The following is a 9,752-nucleotide window of genomic DNA, read 5'->3' as shown; positions in this document are numbered from 1 at the left end:
GGGACGCTGCTGCTGCTAATGCAAGAAGAGGAGGAAGGAGGAGGAAAAGGAGCGCGAGCGCTTTTGGCTGAGGCTCCGCCCCACGATTCGCCACGCCCCTCCGGGGACGCTGTTGCTGCTGCCTCTAATGCGCGAGGAGGAGGAGGGAGCCGCCCCGCCTTCGCCCCGCCCACCGGACCCCCCGCGGCGGCTTTCTAGGGTCACGTGAGGCCTCTGGCCCAATCCGGGTCGCCCTTTGGTCGGAACGGACGCTCCTGACTCGGCTTCGCGTATCGTGTGGATCCCCCATGGCGGTTTGCTCGATTAAAGCTTAATGTAGGGTAAGGTGACCAGATTTTCAGATTGGAAAAGAGGGACACCCTTGACCGGGGGGGGGGGGGGGGGGGTGTTGATTAAAAAAAAATTTTTTTGTCAAAAGGTCACCCCAGGACACTGAAACCAGCATAAATACGAATCTGTTGCCAAACAAAATTTTGATCACGTGACCATGAGGATGCTGCAACGGTCGCTAAGTGTGAAAAATGGTCGCAACGGTCGCTAAGTGTGAAAAATGGTCATCAGTCACTTTTTTCAATGCCATTGTAACTTTGGTCACTAAATGTTTTCCCCCTCCTCGAGACTCCTCACTTAGCCTTGCTTTTCTATATTATCTTCACTGACACTGTTAGTTTTATTGTTTTCTTGAAGAGATATTTTATTATTCTTTTGTAAATCCTTTTGGATTTTTTCATGAAGAATTCCAGTATAAAAATAAAAAAACAACACCATAGAGTAAGCTATCTTTTTCAAATACACTTGCAGTGGCAACCTATTACATATTACCTGGCAAAAGAAATCAGTGTTTCTTAAAATCTCTCCTTGGAGTCCAGAGGGTCAGACCCAATCAAGGGTACTCAAAATTCAAATTTGCCAGCCTATGTTGAAATCCCATCAAACAATTGTGAGAATCCACAGTAGCAGTGAATACTTAGATTTCAATATTTAATGCAATACATATTGATAAATATAACCCATACAAACAAATACCATTTTGGGATCCTGAGAGAAAATTTTTAAAACAAAGACAGTAATATAGATTCAGGCGGCTAACACATACAACTGTAATGTTTTGAACATATTTTTCTCTCTACACTATACAGCCTTCTGATGCATGAAATGAAACTCTTACTCTTAACTCTATAGGCACACAATCTTTCCAGTAGTTCACATACTAGTTGGTAACATCTTAATTTGAGGCTTGATTGGAACATTATACAGTTATTGAAAGACAGTAAAATGGACATCAACAATCTCACACCCTGCTCAAAGTTGTGACAGCAAGTTTAAATTTTTGACCTTAACTATCAAGAAAAAAAACAATTTTAAAACTGGCATGTCAGTGACTTCTTAAAAGTCAGGATGCCTGGTCAAGATTAAATTGCAGGTAGATTTCTTATCACTTTCTAAAAAGAGAAAAATTCAGAACATAACAAATAAAAGGTTGTGAATTTCACAGATGAGACAGAAAACCACAAATGGGCAAATATGACCTACAAAGGCATGAATCTCCCATATTATGGGAATCCCATAAACCCTGCAGATGTTCATAATGAAATTATATTTAACTATTTGGGACAGAAAGACAACACAGGCTATTTTTTTAAAAAATTCACCAATATCACACCATAAGATTCTTTATCTTTTCTTTGCAACAATTCCTAATGGCACAAGAAATCTCCATCAATATCTATCCCCAAGAAGAAAACTCTTCTTTAACAGCAAAATAATGTAGAAAAATTACAAACAATAACTCTTTTCAGCTTTATGCACCACCCCAGTAAACACAAATGTTTGATCAGAAAAAATATGTCCAAGATAGGAGCAATAAGCTATACACCATGATTTAGGAGTTTGATTTTTTTCAAAAATAAATGCTAAAATACTAAACTGTATATATATGAACATTTAGGTAAATAGTGTTCTGTATACCCTCTCGGAGGCGGCGATGGATCCCAATCACGAACGGACGCCGCCAGCAGATAACTTCCAAGCGATTCAGGGGCTTTTGCCAGGCGGCGGGACCCCCGAAAGCGAGAGAAAATTGTCTGCAGGCAGCTGGCAGCGCCCCAACCTCTCCTCCTGCCGCACGGATCCATTTTGATTCACGAACGGATTCCGCGGCGGTTCAGGGGCTTATGCCGGGCGGCGGGACCCCCGGAAGTGAGAGAGGAAGTTCCGGAAGCGAGAGGCTGCCCCGGCGATCGATCCCAATCACGAACGGACACCGCCCGCAGATAACTTTCCATAACTTTCCGGGCGGCGGGACCCCCGCACGACGTTCTGTGCGGGCGGCAGCCGCTGCGCCCATGCTCTCGGAGGCGGCGATCCCATTCACGAAGAGGCAGGAGGAGAAGTTGGGGCGCTGCACGAACGGACTCCTCGCGGCCGCTCCCACGCTCTCGGAGGCAGCGATCCCATACACGAAGAGGCAGGAGGAGAGGTTGGGGCGCTGCACGAACGGACTCCTCGCGGCCGCTCCCACGCTCTCGGAGGCAGCGATCCCATACACGAAGAGGCAGGAGGAGAGGTTGGGGCGCTGCACGAACGGACTCCTCGCGGCCGCTCCCACGCTCTCGGAGGCAGCGATCCCATGCACGAAGAGGCAGGAGGAGAGGTTGGGGCGCTGCACGAACGGACTCCTCGCGGCCGCTCCCACGCTCCCGGAGGCAGCGATCCCATGCACGAAGAGGCAGGAGGAGAGGTGGGTGCGCTGGCAGCTGCCCCGCAGACAACTTCCACACGCTTCAGGAGCTTCTGCCGAGCGACAGGAGCCCCGGAAGCGCGTGGAAGTTGTCTGCGGGCAGCTGCCGCTGCGTCCACGCTCTCGGAGGCCCAGAAGCGAGGGGACGTTCTCTGCTGCCGGCGCCGCTCCCCCGACCTCTCTTCCTTCCGCGGCGAATCCCATGGATTCACGAACGGACTCCACGGAAGGAAGAGAGATTGGGACAGCAGCGGGGAGGCCCAGAAGCGAGGGGACGTTCTCTGCTGGTGGCGCCGCTCCCCCGATATCTCTTCCTTCCGCGGCGAATCCCATGGATTCACGAACGGACTCCACGGAAGGAAGAGACATTGGGACAGCAGCGGGGAGGCCCAGAAGCGAGGGGACGTTCTCTGCTGGCGTCCGCCGCTCCCCCGATATCTCTTCCTTCCGCAGCGAATCCCATGGATTCACGAACGGACTCCACGGAAGGAAGAGAGGTCTGGTCTGGGCAGCACGCACAGAGCGGGAAAGGCAGCACCAAAGCCTGGCCGCGAGCGAGGGAGCGTGCGGCGAGCAGCGACGCCGGGCTGCTTCCTCCTCCGCCGCGTGCTGCTTCCTCCTCCGCCGCGTGCAACGCCGCTTGCCTTCCCCCCTCCTCCTCCTCCGCGAGCAACGCAACGCCGGGCTGCTTGCCTTCCACCCCTCCTCCTCCTCCTCCGCGAGCAACGCCGGGCTGCTTCCCCCTCCTCAGCCGCGAGCGAGGGAGCACGCGGCGACCAGCAACGCCGGGCTGCTTTCCCCTCCTCCTCCTCCGCCGCGAGCGAGGGAGCACGCGGCGACCAGCAACGTCTCCTCCCCCCAGCGCCTCCCGATTCCCACGGTACCAAATTAATTAGACAATACAAAACATACTCACCACCAGTGAGTAAGCGCAGCAGCTGCAACCCCAACAAGAAAGAAAGACGAAATAAAATGGAGAACTCGCGCATGCGTCCTCAGCTAAGGAGTCCAGCCAATCAGTGAGCTGGTTGGCCAGCTCACTGATTGGCTGGAGTCCAGCCAATCAAATTAGTGAGCGGCAGGCTGGGCTGGCTTAAATTTGTAGGTAGCATAGAACGAAACGATGAGCCAGCCCAGCAGCTGATGGGCGGGAGCTGCCAGCGCCAAAAAAAGCGTGCCTTTTTAAAAAGCGGGCGGGACGCGGGAATATGCATCAAAAGGCGGGGGTGTCCCGCCAAAAGCGGGACGTCTGGTCACCTTAATGTAGGGGTGTCTAAACTTGGGAACTTAAAGACGCGTGGCTGGCTGGGAAATTCTGGGAGTTGAAGTCCACAAGTCTTAAAGTTCTCAAGTTTGGGCAGCCCTGGCTTAATGGGAAGAAGAGCTGGCGAGTTTCCGTTCCGTCTGAGGGAAAGTGAGCCGATTGTCCTGACAGGAAAAGATGCCGCCTGTCTCTCTAATCCCCAAACGGGGCTGGAGCCTCAGATTGGAATGGAGGAAGGTCTCTGCCAGGCTAGGAACCGGCCTTGGCCACAACCGGCTGCCATAACAGGCGGTGTAAGGAAAAAAAATCCCAGCTCCAAGCCGTGAATGAGATGGAGGCTGATGGGTAAGAAGCAGAAGCACCAGCAGCAGCCTCTGATTCTGGCCCAGCTAGGCAAATAGCAATAGCAGTTAGACTTATATACCGCTTCATAGGGCTTTCAGCCCTAAGCGGTTTACAGAGTCAGCATATCGCCCCCAACAACAATCCGGGTCCCCATGGCTGAATGAGTGGATGGATCTTTATAGTTTCTGTAACCTTGCTGTTTGGGATTTGTGCAACATGGGCTTTGTGTTCTGAGAGGGTGTTGGGTAGTTCTTACTGTGGTTGACGGCTATGACCTGTGTTAGATTTTTGGGTGAGGGGCCGCTTGGTCTAATCCGATCACTCTGCTTTTTTTAGCAGTTAAACTTTGCCCTAAGGGGTTTCAAAATATCCTGTCTTGAATGGACTTCTGCCGGCAGTATTTGCTTTGCTTGTGAATGGAGCCATCTTGACAGCTGGTTTCCTCATTCAATAAGCTTGTTTGGCATCTGCAGTTAGCTTCTTCTTACAATGTTTCCTTTAGGTGTCTGGATGGATTGTGGAATGGTCTTCAGGCAGTGTTTTTTATTAGTGAATTGGTCTTTTGGCTTTTCTGAGGCTTTTCCCTATGGCTAATATTTTATTTGGGATGGAAGGTTTGATTTCTTCTTACAGTAATTACCGTACTCTAGAGACAACCCCTAGGAACTAGGACCAAAAAAGGTAATTTGTATATAAGAGCAAGGGATGGTAGAATTAGAGAAGTGGGAGATGTAATCAGGAGCAGAGATAATGTATTCACTTTAGACGCTTTGGATAGGTTGTGACGGCCTGGGTACTCAGCCAGTGAGGAAAAGGTGGGAGGTAATTTGGGGAATACACCCTGTTTCCCTGAAAATAAGACTTCCCTGGATAATAAGCCCAATCAGGCTTTTTCGTGCATGCACTAAAATAAGCCCTCCCCCCAAAGTAAGCCCTTGCTGAAAATATTGCAACACAGCATTAGCCATGAGATGACCATGGTCACTGCCTCCTGCACCTCAAAAATAATAAGAGCTCCCCAAAAATAAGACTAAGCATTCATTTGGGGGGTCAAATTAGGGTAGGAGGCAATAAGGAATATAAGGGAAACCTATTGATGATCCAGTGTGTGTGTGTGTGCGCGCGCGCGCACGTGGGGCACCCTCTTTGCAAAATAGTAAATAAAATTACCATTGTTTTCTCTTGAGAGTTTTGGCTGGTGTTTGTTTACTTCAAAACTAGACAATGAAGCCCACAATTCTGTTGTACCATCTGGCCTGCTACCATCCGAAGGAGAAGTCAGCTTGGCAGTCTTTCAAATCTCCCTCAGCCAATTTGGAAGGAAAAGGGAGAAGGAGTCCTGGGTGCTCTCTGAGCTTGGTTGTTTTCTTGCAGATGTAACATTGTTGGTGCTAGTAGAAGTGGATTTGCTCTCAGTTCATCTTGTATAGAAGAGACTTTGGAGGTCTTCTAGTCCAGTCCCCCCTGCTCAAGCAGGAGACCCTATACCATTTCAGACAAGTGACTGTCCAGTCTCTTCTTAAAAGCCTCCAGTGCTGGAGCGCCCACGATTTCTGAAGGCAACTTCTGTTCCACTGGTTAATTGTCCTCACTGTTAGGAAGTTTCTCCTTAATTCTAGTTGTTTCTCTCCTTGATTAGTTTCCATCCATTGTTTCTTGTCCTGCCCTCTGGGGCCTGTTGTTGGTACTTGAAGTTGAGGTCCATTTTCTAAAGGCTTCCCCTGTCAGTGTTGATGGAAGTGGTCTTGGAGGTTGGTTGGTTGGCTGATTAGCCAGTTGGTAGTTCCTCAATTGTGGTAGTCTTCTTGATGATGGTCTGATGCTAATCTTGGAATTGATCTCTGCTCATCTGGGTGCTGATTGCTGGTGGAGAGGTGCTTGGGACTTTTTGTTCCCCTTTTGGTTTGTTGCTTGTCTCTTTTGTCTGGTTTCATATCTATAGCAGGTAGATATTGTTTATGGCATACCTACCTATTTGTCAAGAGGTCCAGATTTCTAGAAATTCCCTGGCGTTTTTGGATTTGGCTTGGTCTGGGATGGTCACTTTCCCATTTGAAACTATGGTTAGGTCTGTCCATATATTGTGAAATTAAAGAGTTTTCATCATGTCTTCTACCTGCTAGTTGTTTTCATGGATGCGTTCTGCTCATCTGCCTGCTTGTCCTATGTAGTGGTTGTTGCAGTCATTACATTGTTTGTTGTGGACGACCCCTGTTTTTTGTGGGCTGCTGGGTCTTTTGGTTTACTTAGGGTGTTTTGGAGAGCTTTAGTGGTACACTGATTCCATGTGGTTATAATAGACTGTTGATACCATGTTTCCCTGAAAATAAGCCAGGGTCTTATTTTCTTTTGACCCCCAAAATAAGTGCTTGACATTATTTTCGGGGAGGCTTTATTATTTTCGAGGTGCAGGAGGCGGCAAGCGTAGTCACCTCATGGCTGCTGCTCTGTTGCAATATTTTCGGGGAAAGGCTTATTTTAGTGTATGCGCTCAAAAGCCTGATTGGGCTTATTATCCAGGGAGGTCTTATTATCAGGGTAGTTTCTGAGATATTTTTGATGTGACAGTGTTATTTTTATTACGGCTTGTGTTGGTTGTGCTATATTGTGTTTGAATGGCCAAGCACTTTTTGATGAAATTGCATGATATTAATTTTGTTGGAAGACATTGTATAGATGCACACTTTCCTTTTTCTGTTGTTTAGAGTTGCTGCAGTGTGTTACTGCTTGTTTAAATAGAGTTTTTATGCAGCTTCTCTTGTGGGGGGTTGGGTTATTGTTCTGGCAATGGAGCACTTAATTGGTGTGGATGGTTTTTGCTACACTGTCTTGTGTTTCTAGTTTGCCATCATTGTCTCTTGATCAGGGATATCCAGGAAGGTGTCAGCCTCTATATCACTTTGCTTGCTATCAGCTGCCATAGTAACCAGGGGAGTGGGTTTCAGTATTTGGGAAGAGGGAATTTTGCTTTCACCATCTTCTGCGCATGCTGAATGGACTTGTTTAGGCCTGGTCAAGGCCACCGTCTCTGCGTACCAGATGGATGAAGCCACCTGAAGATGCACCCCTTGGGAGCTAGAGACTGGACACTTAGCTTGGGGTTGTTGGGGGGAGGGTGTTGGGTAAACTTTTGATATATAAAATTCTGCGCCTTTAGCCTCAGACCTTGCTTTACTTTCTTTGCTATCAGGTCATATCCAGTAAAAGTACCTTTTCTCTAAAACCATGGGAGTTGTGGGTTTTCTTTCTTGGATTTTGAAAGAAGCACATCTGACATTAAGCAGGGTCTGCTTTATCAGCCATCCTGGAGTTAATACTTCCAAGGGGGCTGAGCAAAGAATGTCTAACCAAGGCAACATCCAGGAGGACCTGGGCGCTGCTGGATCCACTCCTCCCCTGGCTCACTCTGGCTGGGAAGAAACTGAGTGGATGGCTCACATTGACAGCCATTTATAGTGTCACATGAGCACAATTTATGAAGTTTTCCTTGTTTACTTCTGGTTTCCTGCAATAAACACTCAGTGGGGAAAATGGATTTGCTTAATGATTGCCACACTTGCTTCACTGTTATAAAAACAGATTGCAATTCTGAGTCAGGTTATGTGGTGCCTCAATGCATGACAACAACTTACAACTGAAATTCTACACAATTCTAGACAAATGGTTTTCCAATCTATTTCTGAAAGCCTCAAGTGAGGGAGCACCCACAACTTCTTAAGACAAGCCTTTCCACTGATTATTCTGTCGGGAAATTTCTCCTCAGTTTATATCAAGTGAGCTTGGGGGGGGGAGGGGGGATGGCTTCAAGTCAGTGTTTATTCCTGATTTTCATTGGACAAGTCCCTGCCGTTTTCTTGGCATGGTTTTTTTGGAAGGGATTTGCCATTGCCTCTGGGGTTGAGAGAGGGACTAACTCAGCGTCATCCGACTGCTTTTGTGCCCAAGGTCTCCCCGTTTCTAGACCAAAGCTGGCTCTTGAAGAACTGAGTTGCAGTTCACAAAAATATTATGTCTTTTAGTACAATTTGTTAGATTTCAGCGGCAGGCTCCTAATTTGGGATTATGTATGTGAAGCAGTCCAAGAATTGAATTGGTTTATAATGCTGTACTTGACATCTACAGCAGATGGCAGTGCACAGTAGCACACAGGCATTTTTCATCAGTGGCTTTTTCTCTGTCTTCACCTCAGACTAGTCTGCCTAAAAGAGTTTATGGGTAATAAAAATAAAACTGATAAAAGGTTTAATTCCATGTCCTGCACAACGTTTAGCCCTTTGGTGGTTCAAAATAACAAGCAGCATAGGTTATTTCGCAGTTAAGACAAGCTGGTTACCCTTTTAGTTTCAGGTTTAATGCTGTTTGTTAGAACAATGTGTTATTAATCTGCTGTTAAGAGTCATTTAATACTGCTGTACACACCTATATCACACCTCAGTCTGCTTACATTGGGCAAAATTTTTAAAATGTAGTTTTTATTTAAACTTTTTAAAAATATAAAACTACAACAAACTAATATAAACAAAGTAAGGGAAAAAAGGAGGGAAAGGAAGGAAGAAAATAAAGGGAAAACAAACTGCAAGAAAAGAAAAACAAGTAGAAGAAAAAACAAAAGAAGGATACAAAGTAGTTTCCAATATTCTTCACAGCAGTTATACAGTAAGTACAACTATATTTTAGCCTCTCTATCTAAAGTTAAATCATGATGCTCTTCTTTCTAAATCCGTCTAATCATCAAAACCATGAATCATGTTTTCCCCTTTTTATGCAAAATGTCTACAATGGGTTTCCAGTCACCAATGCATGTAAATACTGTTTTTTTCTCCAATCAAGTCAATTTAGCGATTTGTCGCCTGCCCACCCAGCAGTTCGAAAGCATGCAACATTGCGAATAGACAAATGGATACCACTTTGGTGGGGAAAACCTAGCTGAGTTCATGTGTGCGGAGAGCAGAAACTGGCAATGGACTTGGCCGGACGAAAGGCATCGTGACACAAGGCGAAGCGAGGCGAGACTGGCAGAGGAGCCCAGAAAAGCCAGCACTACTATCGTAATCAGCTGGTGTAAAGCTAGTTCACTCCCCACCATGTACCAAGGACAGGCGCATAAGCACCGAACAGAATGAACCAGCAATTTCGGCTATCAGGAGGACTGCATTTGTGTTTAGCATGTGTAGATTTCCCTGATATTGTATGCCATACACTAAATAATTTTTTTTCAAACTATAACATAAATGTCTATACTTTCAATCACATATTCTATTTGTATATCAGAATCAAAATTGTAGCCAATTTAAGCTTACATCCTTTGACCTTTTTTCTTTTTAAGTTTCAATAAAAGCTTATACATTTTAGCAATTACACATCATTTGTACACAATTCCATTTCAAATTCTTACATTGTTAA

General features: G+C 46.4%; 1 long non-coding RNA gene across 1 annotated transcript; it reads left to right on the top strand.

The window, feature by feature from the left end:
• Positions 1–233: 233 nt before the first annotated feature.
• Positions 234–9,435, top strand: LOC116517433. Its single transcript, XR_004256460.1, has 2 exons — positions 234–320; positions 9,180–9,435. It is a non-coding gene; the product is annotated as an uncharacterized LOC116517433 (long non-coding RNA).
• Positions 9,436–9,752: the final 317 nt, after the last annotated feature.

This window comes from Thamnophis elegans, chromosome 14 (assembly GCF_009769535.1).
Source record: "Thamnophis elegans isolate rThaEle1 chromosome 14, rThaEle1.pri, whole genome shotgun sequence".
Classification (NCBI taxonomy): Eukaryota; Metazoa; Chordata; class Lepidosauria; order Squamata; family Colubridae; genus Thamnophis; species Thamnophis elegans.
This window is presented reverse-complemented; position numbering and strand designations above follow the sequence as displayed.